Below are 17,049 nucleotides of genomic sequence, written 5' to 3' on the forward strand. Positions count from 1 at the left end.
TGCTCACATATGTTGCTTCAGGGAGGGGAGTAGTTGGTCTCCTCCCTGAAGTGGCCTAAGTGTTTTTCTAACTACATGCAGTTCTCTTTCTGAGGGAACTCTGGCACAGACCCTTCTCCAAGAATTTAGTAAAATTCTAGGGATATTTTCATGCCCCTTATGGATTTAAGTCACTGGCTATTGTGTGGTTGCCTACCCATGATGGTGGCTTTGGGAATTAGGGAAAGCTTAACACAAAGGAGGTGACATTTGAACTTGACTTTGAAGAATTAATAGGGATTTCCCTTAAAAGTAAGCAAAGAGTTTTTTTACTGGCAAGAAAGATAATTACCAGTAACAATTTTTTTTCTGTTTCATAATATTTAGGAAAATTTAGACCTCAACTCCTTTGTATTCATACATCATATGTTTATAGCTCAAAGTAAGTAGGATTAACTAGATAAAACCTAACTTCATAAATCCTCTTTTATATGTGCAAAGCAAATATTTTTAAGGAGGTTTGATTTATTTACATTTTTAATTAAATGAAAATTACAGATAAAAGATGCTATACCACTCATCTTCCTGGGAAAAGAAAATATTGCAATGTAATTAAAAGGATGCCTCAAATTATAATTAGATTTAAATTTTAATTATGACTAGAATACTTCATCCTTATGCATACTGACACCTTAGTGATACATCACCTTTAAAATATTTTATTATATTTACTCTAAGATCTTAATCTGTGGACTAAATAACATCCTTAGATTCCTAAGAGGTATTAGGAATTGACACAGAATACAATGTGCTCTTTTTTTTCCTAGAAAAAAATATTGTGTTTAGCATTCCTGTTATAACTGTTGCTAAATCTTAGTACAACTTTTAGATGAAAAACATTCTAAAAGTCTCCAGTGGATATGGGTTAGTATAATAACAATTTTTGTAGCTAGAGAGAGCATCCTTTGGTTCATACCTGATGGTGTTACTGCATTCTACAGTAATTTCAATACATATACACAATCTCATTTTCCAGAAAGAAAAGTCTTCTTATGGAATGTCAACTATATATACATAAATGTACTGCAGCTATTTGAAGGAAGCTCTTCTGCAGGGAGCTGTGGTTAAATACATTTGCTATAATTAACTTCCTGTGGCACAATTTGACACTTCTTGCAGCTTAGAAAACAATAACTTTCACAGTAAAAATGATTTAGTTACAGCATAATGTGCACTGTAGAAATGTTTTGAGATAAAGATCCCCAATATGCAATTATTATTAGCTTGATTTGGAAAATATTGTGTGGTAAGAACTATTTGAAGAATTGCCACTTTCCCTTATCTGGTGTCTAAGAATGCACTTAATATAAATTGGAAGTCTTTATTCGTGAGTCAAAGTCTGAATTCATAGCCATTGTAGACATCTTTATTTTAAAATACTTGTTTGTTAAATATTTTTTAAATGTATCAAAAACCATGTGCTGAGTATTTACTAAATTTTTTATAGTATATGGTGGCTCTAGTTTAACCACCCTTATTAAATTGATTGATCTCTCTAGTAGTAAAAATACAATGCTTGCTTTTATAAACGCAGGAGTAAAAACACAAAACAACAAATCTGATCATCTAAACTGACTCAATTTCACTGTGCTGAATTTGAACTTACATGCTCCACTTAGCCCCTCCTTCCTGAACCAATTTTCACCAGACAACTTCTGCTCCTAGATGGACTGAGTTTCTACAAATGGCCTGCCTCTGTTGTCCTCTGTGTAGGCAAACCTTTCATTGAAGTCCTTACATCTTTTGAAAGGACTTCAAAGGTCCATTGACATCCAAAACTTTCCTTGAAGTTAAGTCAAGTTTTCCCTGTGTTAGGGCTGCAGGATTTCATCCAGAGGAGCCTCGGTGGTTAACAAGGAAAGAGCATGTTAACCTGGTAGGATTTCATCACAAGTGGAATCTGGTCTGACAATTTTGGCTCTGTTAGGGGGTTTAAAGCATATTCAGCTCTGAAAATGATAAAAGGATTCCCCTACCTGGTTTTATAGCACAATAGCTGAAAGACCAGCAGGTATTTCCAAGCACCTTTTAGTGCACATCCCAAACTGCTACACCAGCTGGATCTTCAGTGAATGAAATAACCCTGCTGCTAAAGCATTTGAGTCCCCAGTCAGTGTCATTGGCAGTAAAATCCAGGTGGCTATGCAAATCGGTCATTTCCTTAAATAGTAATTTGAGTTTCAGTAGGTGAGCCCTGCCAGTAATGACAACCGACATTTGTGTGGCATGTTTAAATTCACAGACCAACTTTTATGTATAATATCTCAATTAGCCTTCACTAAAACTCTATGGGATGAAGTAATAAAAGTTCAGAGAGATGAAATGGTTTGCTCAAGGTTTCACGGGTAGTAAGTGGTGAGCCAGGATTTGAACCCACACATTTGAAGCCCAGACACAGTGGGCTTTCCTTTAGGCTGAGAGTGACTGCTACTGTGGATGATTACTGAGCCACAGATTTTGATTCAAAGAAATAAGAGCTGCTTTGTCTTCTTTTGGAAGTCCGATTTCTATAGGTCCCTATGTGGAAACAGGATAAATTATCTTTTGAACTCTGGGTTCTTATTATTAAATCTTCTTATTTTTAAAGAGAACCTGAGCCCTGGCTGGTGTGGCTCAGTGGATTGAGTGCCAGCCTGTGAACCAAAGAGCTGCTGGTTCGATTCCCCGTCAGGGCACATGCCTGGGTTGTGAGCCAGGTCTCCAGTAGGGGGCACATGAGAGGCAACCACCTATCGCTATTTCTCTCCCTTTCTTTCTCCCTCCCTTCCCCCTCTCTAAAAAGAAAATAAATAAATAAAATCTTTTAAAAAGTAGAGCGAGAAGCTGAACTTCAGATTTGTGTGGAATCCTTCCCAATTTTTAAATGTTGACCACTGTGTTAGTATGGGTCATTGTTCACAACTCTGTATCTTATTCTTGCAGTACAATTATATACCTGTTACTTTTAGCATGTAACTCTATAGGGCTTCCCAATAAAACAGATGGAGTACATTTCACTTGCCTCATTGCTTTTGGATTTGGTCACGTTATTTGTACTGCTCAATAAAATGTGTAAAAACACGAACTGTTGCTTTAAGAAGGACTTCTGATCTTTTACCCCACTTGTCCTCCTGCATTTACCTTTAGAAATTTTCTTCTGCAGTCCTAGATGAAACAGACTGGAACCTTACCTTCAGTTTTTAACTGCATAAATCCTAGCAGAAGCCAGTGGATTCCTGTTGAACCCAAGAGAGTCCAAACCAATAATCAGGCCTGTGAGCAAGAAATGTTTGTGATTGAAGCCAGTGAGATTTGAGGTTGTTTGTTCTGCAGCAATTCCTGAAACAATTTTTGATACTTAGTTTTACTTTGTTTTTTTTTTAGTTAAATTTATTGGGGTGACATTGGTTAAGAAGATAGGTTTGAAGTGTTACCTTTCTATAATACACGATCTAATACATTGCATGGTGTGCCCACCACCCAAAGCCAAATCCTCTTCCATCACTATCTATTTAACCCTGTTTGCCTTTCCTGTCCCTCCCTTCTTCCCCTCTGGTAACCACCATGCTGTTGTCTGTATCTATGAGTTTTTGTTTATTTTTTTGGGGGGGGGTTGCTAATTTATTATTTTCAGTTTTATATCCCACATACAAGTGAAATGATATGGTTCTTAGTTTTTCCTGACTTATTTTGCTTAGCATAATACTCTCAAGGTCCATCCATGTTGTCACCAATGACAGTATTTCACCTTTCTGATGGCTGAGTAGTATTCCATTGTACAAATGTACCACATCTGCTTTATCCAGTCATCTCTCCAAGGACACCTTGGCGTTTCCATGTCTTGGCCACCATGGATAATGCTACTATGAACATAGATGTGCATATATCTTTGCAAATAAGTGTTTTCAAATTTTGGGGGTAGCTACCCAGAAGAAGGATTGCTGGGTCAGTCTTATGGTATAGCTCTATACTTAACATTTTGAGGAACCTCAGTTGAAACATTACCAAAAACATTGCAATCCGAGTAAAATAAATCTATAGGCTGTATGCAGCCTGTGGGCCGTTGCCTCAGTTTTGTGAGATGGATCTTGGGCAGTATCTTTGCAAATCCTAACATTTAGACCTCTCGTGAAAAAATTATGTCAAACATTGGGCACATGTAATACTTAGAGAAAAGAGGCTGTTTAAGGCCTGACACCTAAGCAACCTCTGTGCTCCTTGTCAGGAGAGGTATATAAACTAAGGCATATAACTAATTGAAGATGTGGGAGTAAAATGAGAGCCTTGTCATTTCCTTGGATTAATAGGATCAACCTACATTTTCCTCTGTCAGCATTTTTTATACATATAAACCTAATCCTTAGAGAAGGTATTTGTTTTGTATCATCCGTATTTGTTACAGGCAAAGATTTTTAAAGTCCCTGAGAAAAGTTAGATGATTTGGACTTACATTTATCATTTCATTCTTCACTCTGAAAGAAATCTTTGTTGCTGAGAGAAATATCATGCTTACTAGATCTTGGGAAATTCAGTAATTTATTTTAGAGAGCAAACATCCCCTGAGGGATTAAATAAGATTTACCTCTCTGCAGTATTCAGAAGGAAATCAACAGGCAGACACACACCCAGAATGACAATAATCTCCAATCGCAGATACTAGCATGGAGATGCACCAGTTGTAGGCTGTAAGACAGAGCGAGTCACACAAGACCCTGTGGAATCAGTCTGCCTCCCTTTAAGCAAAGTTTAGCTAGCCTGGACATGTCCAGGACCCTTCAATTGAGCCATATCATTTTTATGAATGTTTAATACATTGGCAGTGGACAGTACTGAAAGCACATTTGAGCATGAGTAGACTCCTTATCGATCCCTCTCAGCTTCCCCAGGCTAATGCAGCCTAGTCAACATATTTTCCTATTCTTAGACCAATGGAACTTGTATAGAAGTTAGTTACCCAGTCTTTCAGGTGACTCATGCCAACAGGGTCTGAGTCCAGTTAGCAGGTCTATCCTGCTGCCCAAATAATGGTTTTATTTCGATTGTGATAAGTGCCTTGAAGGAGACATGGAGGGTGATGTGGGACTGTGTTATTGCAGGCCCCAAGTAGACTGTGACATCAAGGGAAGATCAGTGAATAAATGATATTTAAATGGACACCTGAAAGAGGGGTGAGTGGTGTCTGTCCTGCGAAGGGATGGGGTTATAAGATTATGTAGAAAATGGAGGTGGGTGGGAGGGATAGAATGAGAATAAAGTTCTGTGCTAGTATTTAAGGGATTTAAATAATGTTTAAAATGGTACCCCATGAGATGATTCTGGGATCTGCCCTCTATCTAATTTGGAAACAGTGTTCTATGCCATGAATAGAAAAGAACATTTGAACAGGTTAAATATTGTTGGACAAAGTGCAAAGTAAAATCAATAAGCATTATGGTTAAGAGTCTGGAAATGAATATCAAAGAGACAAGGTTTAAATCACAGTTTCCTATTTCCTTGCTTTGTGACCTGGGGCAAGTTACTTGTTTAACCTTTCTAACCCTCATTTTTTCTCATCTTCCAAACAGGGAAAATAATGAATATCTTAGAGTACTGTTATAAGGATTAAGTAAAACAACAGGTGTGAACTGTTTAGCACTGTGAGTACCAGATTGAGAGCATTCAGATATTGGTAGTAGAAAGGTGAGCAAGTTCTGTAGATGGTTGAACCTCAGGGCACAGTAAATGGGCACTTTAGTTGGTTATAATATTATATTCATAAAGCTCTAATCTACATGTATAATCAAGTCATTTTTTAGGAATTCAAATCTGCCCTATAAGTTGTTTTTTAAACACTGTCTCATAAGCAGGTGTGCTAGTTTTCCAGGACTGCTGTACTACATATCTTGTAGTATAAGATATGTGTTCTTTCACAGTTCTGGAGGCTAGAAGTCCAAAATCAAGGTGTTAGCAGAGCTGTGCTCTCTCTGAGAGTCTGGATAGAACCCTTCTTTGTCTCTTCTTGGCTTTCTGGTGGTGGCATCAACCTTGGTGCTCACTGGTGTACAGCTTCGGCACTCCAATCCCTGCTCCCTTCTACATGGTGCTCTCCCAAGTGTGTCTGCTTCTGTCTCCTTTTCTCTTCTTATAAGGATACCTGACATATTGGATTAGAATCTACACTAGTAACTTCATTTAAACTGGATTACATTTGTGAAAACCTTATTTGCACCTAAAGTTACATCCAGAGATACTGAGAGTTAGGACTTCAGCATATCTTTTGAAGGGAAACAATTCAACCCACAACAATAATAAATAAGTGGTTACATGGAAGAAAGAGCCTGTGCGCCTTGATTGAGGTGTCCTGTTCTTTTAGTCCCTAGAGTTCCACACAGCTTGGATTATTAAATTAGGGTTCTGAGTCTTTCAAATATATTTTTTCTCAGTTTTAAGTCTCTTGAGCATTGCCTTAGGTGTTATCAAAAATTCTTACCTCTTATGATAAAGAAAGATTGTTGAGGAGATCTGAACACTATTTAGTTCTGGAGATCTGAACACTAAAACTAAGACTAATTATACCAGAGACAGGATGATATAAAACAACTTATTAGCTTGAATGTGGACTTTTACTATAGCTAATTTTCATGGATATTATTGGAAGGTCCATGTTTTTAAGATTAACCCTCAGTTAAAATATTGAGGGTTCCTGCTTTGATGGAAGATCCTGCTATACTGCATTCTTTATTCCATGGCTGTATTGGTGTTCACATGTAGATTTTGTACAGATGAGTTAGTTATATAGGGATAAAAACAAAGGGATGAAAATTGATTTAGGATTTTTAAAATTAAGAAATCATCCTTTTCTGGGCCACGTAATATTTAGAATGCTTTAATCATATGCAGAAAAAATAATTCCATACCCACAGTGAATAAGACAGTCAAAGGGTTTACAATACTCTTTTACTCTCTCAGTTATATGCATTTGCCCATGTGATAGTAGATACTCCATCAGTTTGCTCATGTCCTGCTGTCTGATGGTGGGGACCTCCCTGTATATCTGTTATGGCTCAGCCATAAGCAAGGATGGGGAAGATATAGTGATGCTTTTAGTCTACAGCCATGCTCGGCAGGGAAATTTGGGTCTACCATTCAGCAAGCAAAATGGGTAGCCCAGTTTCAGTCTTTCTCATTCCACCCCATTTGGCCCATTGAAAAGCAGATGTCCCTGTTAAATTCTGCTCGTAAGAAAATTCACATTTGACCTCAAATGCAAGGGACAAGACCTTTCTCAATAGATGAGAAAGACTTATACTTAAGCTGTGGATTTTCACATATTATTTATTCTCCCTTGGTGCAGATATTTCACTGAGATGGGCAGAGTGATTTCAGTTGAGAAAATGGTCACAATCTGTGTTTTCTTAGGAAGGAAAAATCATTGCATGTCAGGAGCTTGGAGATTTAGTCCCCAGACAGAGATTTTCCCAAGGATTCCCCTGTAAATATAATAGGAGAAGACAACACCATTCCAGCTGCTCCACTGCAGTGCCACTGGGAGAAGATTTGTTATCCTGAAGACTTCATCTGTGGGTCTATTAGTTTACTTAGCTTGAAAATTTTAAAGTCAGAAGTTGAACTCTAGAAGGAATGATAAAAGGGGGCTTAAAACTATCACTGTTGGCTTAACTAGGAAAAAAGAAGAAGCCCAACCTGCTTACCTAGGACTGAGTTATCTTCATACTTGTCTCCTTATCCCAGTTACAAATCCTCACCATTGATTTCAAAGAGCTAGGTGAATAAAAATAGTGCAAAATAAAGATAATCATGTTGGGGGGGCAGGGGATTTGGAGGTTAAAAATAAGGGAGATAGGCAATGTAAAGAAATAATAAAGTGAAAAAGAACTAAAACTGGAAGGATTTCAGTCTAAATAAATAATGGAATGCATAAAAATAAAAAATTGAATAAATATGGCTAAAGTGCAAAATTATGAATAAAAGTAATTTTATTTTTTGGTAAACTTAAATGAAACCATTAAACTAGGAAATAAACTAGGGGGAAAGAATAGAGACTATATAACAGAAGCACTTAAATGTTGACAGATCTGGAGGCATCTTTAAGAGCTTTTAAAATGTTAAAAGTTAAAATATTTTTTGTCCCAATTTCCCCCCTTATTCCCCTCTGTCCTGCATACCTCTTCCCATCCACATTCTTTCCCCCTTAGTTCATGCTCATGGGTCATACATATAAATTCTTTGGCTTCTACATTTTCTATACTGTTCTTAACCACGCCCTGTCTATTTTCTACCTTCCATTTATGGTACTTATTCCCCATACCTTTACCCTCATTCACCCCCTCGTTTGGGATTTCTAATGCTCCTATCACAGTCTTCCATATCCCCTTTAACCATTACTAGACTGATGTATCTTAAACATGTCTCACAAAATACATTGCCTGGGTGCCTATTTACCACTTCCAGAGGAAAAGGATACCACCTAAAACTAAGAAGGCATTAGTTGACCTTGATTATTTATCTAAGTTGATTTTTCTTTGAGTCAATTATCTGGAAAGAAAATTTGCCAACAAGTAAAAGGAATTTTCTAGATTCTAAAGGACTTTTCTTAAAATATTGAGAACCAAAATTTAAAGACCGACACAGAATAAATCACTGAGTAAGAAAGAACTCAAGTTCTAGTCCAAGGCAACACTTTTCACTCAAACACTCTTTCTACTAGGGAAGGGAAAAGAGAGGAAAACAGAAGAGAAAGACAGAAGATGAGACCCTGGCAAGTAACTAAAAAAAAATTTGTCAAACATAAAGACTCATTTTCTCTTCACCCCACCATTCGCAGGAGTGAGGACTCCAGAGCCAGAAGAGGTAAATGAAAGAAAATATACATGATTATGGTCCTCCCAGTCCATGGCTACACTTACCTACAGAGGGAAGTATGTAGATGAGGGCGGGCAGAATATATTCATAACAGTCTCATCAGATTCGTACGTCTGCTTGCATCATGGATACAACTTTTGAAGAACCCTTTTAATCTCAATATAACAACTGAAATACTCAAGTCTTGCAAAGAAAATGAAATTTTATACTTGTCAATCAGAATTATAATTTCAGTGACATTCATTACAGAACTAAAACTCTTGATAGGTTGGATATGAATTAATTACTTACATCTCCAACTGATCATAAAGTAACTGACTAGATAATTTTAATCGGCTGATTGAATATCAGCCACTGAAGTGGTACCTGACTGTGTTAATGATTGAACAATAATTTGTGGGGGTTTTCTTTTTTTTTCAAATTCAAAACAGAAAAGTTATTAGTGGCCTTCAAATACATTTTGATTATTATTTTGAAGGTTATATTTGGACTTTTGGAAGCTTGTTTGTGTTTTTTTATGTGCTTATAGAGCAAAGGGCATAAGCCAAAATCAGAAAGTCATTTGTTTACTTCAGAGATAAGCTAAATGTAAAGTTCAAAAGTCATGTAAATGTCTCTGAAATTATATTTGGTAACTGCAAAGTGAAAACTTTTTAATCTTCCTTTTATTTTGGTCATTCTTGAAAATAGAACAATGGAGTCTTTTTTTTAAAAATTCAAGCCAGATGAGTCCTCACTAACCATGAACCCTACCATTTCATTGGTCACATGTAAAAACCCAAGCCCAAAGGCTTAAGTGAATTTTTTAAGTATATTTTACTGATTATGCTGTTACAATTGTCCCATTTTTTTCTACCTTTTGTTCCCTTCTGTCCTGCACTCCCTCCAGCATTCTTCCACCTTAGTTTATGTCTGCGGGTCATACATAAAAGTTCTTCAGCTTCTCCATTTCCTGTACTGTTCTTAACCTCCTCCTGTCTATTTTGTAACTATCATTTATGCTTCTTATTCCTTGTACCTTTCCCTTCATTCTCCCCTGCCCCTCCCCGCTGATAACCGTGCACTTGCTCTCTATTTCTGTGATTCTATTTCTGTTCTAGTTGTTTGCTTAGTTCATTTCTGTTTTTGTTTTATTAGGTTCAGTTGTTGATAATTGTGAGTTTTTGTCATCTTACTGTTCATAGTATTGATCATCTTCATTTTCTTAGATAAATCCTTTTAACATTTCATGTAGTAATGGTTTGGTGATGATGAACTCCTTTAACTTGACCTTATCTAGGAAGCAGATAAAGTAATTTTTTTCTCTTGCTGCTTTTAAGATTCTGTCCTTATATTTAATCTTGGGTAATGTAATTATGATGTGCCTTGGGTTAAGTGAATTAATCAAAGTTGTTACACATCTAATAGTGGCAGAGTTCTGTTGTGTAAAAGTTTTTCCATATGTCTCTGTGGTATTCACAATAAAATTTAAACTCCTTAGTTTAGCACCTGACAACTCCTCGTAATCTGCCTCTTCATTCCTTTCGGCTTCATCTCTGTCAAACTTGCACTTGTAATGTTTTCTCCAATGATACTAAATTATTGTAGTCACCCAAATATCTGTTGTATTATGTTTTTCATATATAATTAATTCCCTAAAGGGCCACACATCTAACCATCTAGCTAACCACTAGCTAACCATCTAGCTAACCATCTAGCTAACCACTGTTCTTTCTCTCCTGGGAAGCTTTCCCTGACTCACTAGATACACTTTCATGGTCCATTCTCATGGTTTCTGTGGCAATTCTACATACTTCTATCATGATCTTATCACACGCTCTTTTAAGTGCCTCTCTAGGTCACAACTCCTTGAATTCAGGAATTATGAGTCACTTGAATTTGTACAACCATAAATACAATAATGATGATAAAATAGTAGTTAACATTTGTTAAATGCTTCGATAAGTAGACATTGCTCTAATTGTTTTATTGGCATTAACTCATTCCTAAATATAGTATTTGGCACAGAAACACTCAGTACGTAGTTGTTGGTGGATTGCATACAAGAATGAGTGCTGGAATGTAGGTCTCGATAAGTTCCACTCCAGAGATTAGGGTAGATTCTACTACTAGTTGTCTAATGTCCAGATGGCTAGAAGTGGACATGGAAGGCTCTTTGGCTGTTCTTCAGTGAATGTTTGAATCTACAAGTTAGAGAAAGTAGAGCAGTAGAGCATAACCATACCTTACAGATGTGGCTTAGGACTTGGCTTAGAAATGCCAGATACTCAAGAAGGTTGTGATGTCATGATTTACTGTAGAACTTTTGTAGATCAATGGAAACCATTTCTTGACTGGCTAGGCTAATCCAGATGGGTAGCAACTTTACACACCAAAATTTATGCCAATTTCCTCATGTTCGTAAGTTCTTATATATAAAGTAAAATTATCAAAATTCTTCTTTCTTTTGCCCTTGATTCTCCATATTTTAGAAAAATTATGTATTTATAGAGCTGGGAAAGTATATAAAAAAGGTTTATATCTATAATATGAATCTTATGTATACATAGATCCTTGACCAAAATATATGGTGTCATTTTTTCCTTTCATATATAGCAAATAAAGTAGAATGAATGCAATTGTATTGATGAAAACCAGCACACATTAAAAATGTTGTTCAAATGTCATGGTAGTCAAAATAATGTGCTAATTTTCAGTTTAAAAAGAAAGGTTTCCAATTTTGCTGACATAGCCTAGAGCAAGAATCAGAGCAGGGACTTAAGCAGGGTGGTCCATGGCCCTTTGCAATGGTGTGCAGACATCTTTATTTGCATGCTTATTTGTAGGAGAGCAGGTTTGGGGCTTTTATCAGGCAGTCAAAGGGGTCTGTGTCTCTCAGATGATTAAGAACCACTGCTGTAGAGTAATTTTAGCCATCCAGTTTGCAAAATGCTATAACATGGGTTAGAAAGCCCACATTTTAGAAGTATTACTTTCAAAGGCAAAATTCAGTAAGTTAAATAAACTGTATGCTCAGGTGGTCCCTCTCAGGTCAGGGGTTAGTCAATCATATGCTAGAGCTTTGTCTTTGTTTCCTGCATTGTAGCCAAATTATGTATTTCTCTTTCTGTCCCTGCATCCTATTTGCATTTTGGAGGTTAAAATTAAATAGTTCTAATGAAAGGGTTTCTTTTTTAAATTGGGCTCTACTGAAAACAGTCAATAATTTAGAAACTATCAGGTGGCCTTGGGAACTGTCTGCAGAGAGACACAAAAGGGAAGTTTACAACCCCAGGTTCTGGGATGGTGAATAAAGCCATGCCGTGAACTGGAATCGTCACATGTAACTTATGGTTATCGTTTTCATCGTCATTCAGATGTATACACTTATAAAACCTCCCTGGTATTCCTTAGATCACAGGTGGCAAACACAAGGCCCTTGGGCAGAGTCTGGCCCTCCACCTTTTTTTATTTGGCCCAGCACCTTGTTTCTAGCTGGCAGTAGTGCTGAGCTCCTTGTCCCTAGTTAAGGGGTAGTTACATGTATACAGTCCTAAAATTACACTCGGCCCTTTGAAGGCAACCCCGAGGCTGATGTGCCTGCTGGTGAAAATGAGTTTGATACCCCTGCCTTAGATAAGTAAACACATCTATTCTTGCTGTGAAGCTCTGTAAATTTTTTTCTATTTAGGCATGGTTTGGGATATGAATTCTCTAAAACGATACCAGTGTGGTCGTTTTGCTGGGCTTCCGAGATAAAAGAGTTCAGAAATTCACATTTGTATGTGTATTAAACAAAATGCTGATTTTTAAAGACGAAATATTTCTCTAAGATCTCGAAATCAAAACAGTTTCTAAACCATTCTGTCAGGTAAGAAGTTGTTGTTCCTCTTTTGTTGCTAAAATACAAAGCGCATTATTGACATTTTTTATTCTAGATAAAAGGGCTGATCTCACAACTGAGAAGATATGGCTTAACCTGCTCATCGCCTTTTCCTAGGAGTCTAACATTCAGATTCAGGATGAACCTGAAATCTAACCTTTATTATTTAAAATGAGGTTTGTCTGCCTTATGATTTAGTTATTTTGCATACAGAGATTTTGTGGTTTAGAAAAATATGTAAATATTGTTTCTTTTAAAATGTTTAAAAATACTTAAACTCACTCTGGAACAGTCAATGTAGAAAGTGTTTTATTTTATTGTTTAAAAAACGTATTGAATTTATTGGGGTGACATTGGTGAATAAAAGTGCATAGGCTTCAAGTGCACAATTCTGTAATAGATCATCTGTGTACTGTACTGAGTGTTCATCACCCAAAGTTGGGTCTCCTTCTGTCACCATTTATCTCCCCTTTGCCCTCCTGCTTTCCCTCTGGTAACCACAGACTGTTGTCTATGCTGGGTTTTGTTTTGTTTTTTTTGCTTTATTTCTTCACTTTTTCACCCCATTCCCTCTGACAGCTGTCAACCTGTTCTCTATTTATGAGTCTGTTTTTTTTATTAGTTTATTTAGTATAAAAAGCATCTTAATTCTGTAGTATATTGAGAAAAGGGTACTATAAGAGAAGGAAATGTTGATGGTGGGCTGGAGTCAACTATGTCAAAGGCGTCTTCTAGCTGCGAAATTTTAGACTCTGTCACTGGAAAAAAATGATTGTTTCTCACCAACTGTTTGAAGTTCTAGTTGGAGTTTATATTAATCAGTGTAACAATTTTTATCTGGATTAGCAATGGATTGCTTATAGATAATTTGCTACTGCATTCTTTATGTTAATAAATAATTCAAAGAGCCACTTGAGTAATTTAAGTAAACATTATAATCTCTTCCAGGCATTGGTTTTGGTTCAAAGACAAATAATCAAATTGAGTTAAAATAAGGAGAGAATTAGACAATTTCCATTCTTTTTTCCCTTGTCTGCTACTTGACTAATGTGCTGCTTCTTTACCTCAAGACATTTAAAATAAGTATGAATTGAGTCACTGATCTGGTGTACTGGGTTTCTATTCCTCCTTAGGATTTGCTTTTATAACAGTCATGTTATGGTCTTAAGCTATTGCTAGTGAGGCTACCACACGCGAGGTTACTTATAATGTTAAGAGACTGGACTCTTACAGTATACCTTGATAAATTATTTCCCCAGTGATTATTTATTTGCCCTTTTTTTCCCTAGTTTTTTCCTATATCTGCTGAAAAAAATTAATGAGCCTTCCATTCAAGGCTGATATATTGACCCTATTTTTAGTGATGGCTTAAAACCACTTCTTTACTCTTCTCAAGGTAACCTTGGTGATATTGTTACGTTTGTTCATTATCATTTTTTATGCAGCCACTACCTCTATTGATTTGTCTGTGGCCTTTGCTTCGATGAATCACAACATATTGCTGTTCGAGTGTCCTTCCATTTGGCAATGCTTAACTGCAGTGGAACGGTTCTCAGGCGACATTAGCGAACAAACCCCAGTCACTTTGTTTAATGGTGTTGAATCTGAGGTGAAAATGTTACATTCAAAGTTACCTCAGGAGCTAATTATGGGGCTTTTTACTTTTTCAGTTTTTACTAATGACCTGCGCATATCCTATAGTTCATGAAATGCTCCAAATGTGTGAGTGTTGGTGATCCGACCTCGGACCCAGCAAGAACTCGGGCAGGAGCAGAGTGTTGCGTGTTTAAACGAGAGATCTGTGGGGCCACAGTCACAACACGAATGCAAATTTCCGTGGCAAACACAGGCTGACAGTATTTTAAACTACACGGAGTAATCCCGGGGGATTTTTCTTTCACCTAGTTTATAATTGGGAGTAAGAACGCAAGTAGCTGAAGCAGTGAATGAAGTGTCTATCTGGGCCTTTAGTTACCACCCTACTCCCATATCAGATAGAATATAATTTTAGTCAGCAAAACGCCCCATTTCAGAAATATGCTATTTCCCACTAATGAATTTAATATATAAGTGTATATCTTCTTTATCTCCATGTCTCTGAATGCAAATGTGGAGATATACTTTAGCTAAAGTTTTCTTTTTTTTTTTAGATTTTTAAAAGTGTTCTTCAAGTCCAATTGTCTCCAGAATTTTCTTTTCTTAAGTTCAGTCCATTATAAAGTGGCAAAGTTTTCCCACAACAACAAAGAATTCTTTTAGACTAGTTTGCCAAATGCAATTTTGTGTTCATCACCTTGTTAAAGCAGATGCAGCCAGGTACCATGTAACAATGTTTCAGTCAATGACTGTCTCACAAGAATGTACAGTGGTGGTCCCATAAGATTATCATAGAGCTGAGAAAACTCCTACCACTTAGGGACATTCTAACATGGCAGTGTGTTCCACTGCGCACGGGTGTGGTGTTGCTGGTGTGAACAAACCGGCACTGCTAGTTATGTGAAAGTATAGCACGTGCAATCATGAACAGTTCATAATACTTTCTACTGCTAAGTGACGGTTACTGGTTTATTCATTTATTATACTTTTATTATTATTTCGTAGTTGTAAAGAAGTATAAAACAGTATGCTGTGCTCATGAATCTCGTGTTCACTGTGTCTTCTGATTGCATCACTTTTCTTCTGCTTGATTCATTCTTCTGTTGTTTCGTGCAGTGGAGTGCTGTGCAGACTCGTAGCCTAGGAGCAGCAGGCTGTACTCCATAGCCTCTTACTGTCTGGGTTCGTGTAAGTGCACTCTGTGATGTGCGCATAACAATTAAATTGCCCAAGGATGCATTGTTCAGAACATATCCCCACGACTGAGCTGTGTATGACTGTATAAAGCTGGACTGTGGGTCCCTATGTTTTAGAGTAACTTCTCAACACACAGAAATCTCCCATTGCTGCCTTCCTTGCACAAAGGCAGGGTGCTAGACCATTTTTTAGTATGGTAAGATTTCCCATACTTTCCTTGGATCAAAGTAGAGGAATTTGTTCTGTAGAGAGAGAGAGAGAGGAATAAGTCAGCTGGGTGGCTTTCGTGCCTCCTGAGTTTAGCAGCAGCACAAAGCTTGGGTTCTAGGAGTCCCTTCAGAAGCTCATAATAAACCTTCCTTGTTTATAGAAGCTGCACATGTACTAATGATACAGAGGTGAGAGGGATACAATTTCTGTCCTCAATATCCCACCTTATTTCCAGTAGGATATACAGTGATTAAGAGAATGTGTTCTGAGCAAGGTTACCTGGTTTCAAGTCCTGGTTCTTTTACTACTTAGCGAGTAACATTGGGCAAGATGCTTATCCTCTCTGGCTTCAATTTTCTCATCAGATAACCATGCCCATCTCATAGGGCTGCCAAGGGCTAAAGGAAATAATACGTGTTAGAGGCTTTAAAAAAGTGACATACATAGAAAGTGCTAATCATGATTAACTGTGACTATTATTAAAGACATAATCATGCTATAATAAACTAAGAACTATAGAAGCATAAACAAAACAATCTAAGAGCACAGGAGGAGAATCAATTTTCACTTAAAGAAATGGTGACTAGATTAAAGAGAACCTCACAGAAGAGATGACATTTAAAAATAATAGTCACTGTGTCACAGCTATGATGTTGCAGGCACAGAACCGAGCACTTTGGACATGTGATCTCATCTCGGTCTCACAGCGCCCTGTCAAATGAGTCTTCTTTAACAGAGGGCACTGAGATTCAGCAGGACGGAGCCATTTGTTCCAAGTCCCAGAGCCCGGAGGTGGTAGAGCTGAGATGAGGCTAGAAAGAGTGCAAGATTCACACCAAGGTTTAGGCACACTAATGCCTAGGCTCTTTCCTACTGCACTAATGTATCTTTTCCCTTGGGCTCATCTTGAGAGGATGTATGTAAATTTGCTGGTTGAAGAAGGGAGGTAGGCAAGGAAGAATTTCAGGAAGAGGGAAAATATGTGAAAGTACAGAGATAAGGAAGTCTGTGAAAAGGGTCTGGGACCATATGTGAAAAGGCCATTTGGGCCATGCTACAGAGTTTGGATTTGGGCTTGTGAATGGTGGGAAGGGATTTTAAGGATTTTAAAGCCATCGAGAAAAGTTACATAGCGTAGTCCCCCTTATTTGTGCCTGAAACCACGGATAGTGACACAGCTTCTATGTACTGTGTTTTTTTTCTATACTCACATACCTACAGTAAAGTTTAATTTATAAAATAGGCACAGGAAAAGATTAACAATAGTGCCTAAGAACAGAAAAATTACAACAATATGCTGTCAT

The sequence above is a fragment of the Artibeus jamaicensis genome, unplaced genomic scaffold, assembly GCF_021234435.1.
Source record: "Artibeus jamaicensis isolate MK-2021 breed Jamaican fruit bat unplaced genomic scaffold, CSHL_Jam_final contig_233, whole genome shotgun sequence".
Lineage (NCBI taxonomy): Eukaryota > Metazoa > Chordata > Mammalia > Chiroptera > Phyllostomidae > Artibeus > Artibeus jamaicensis.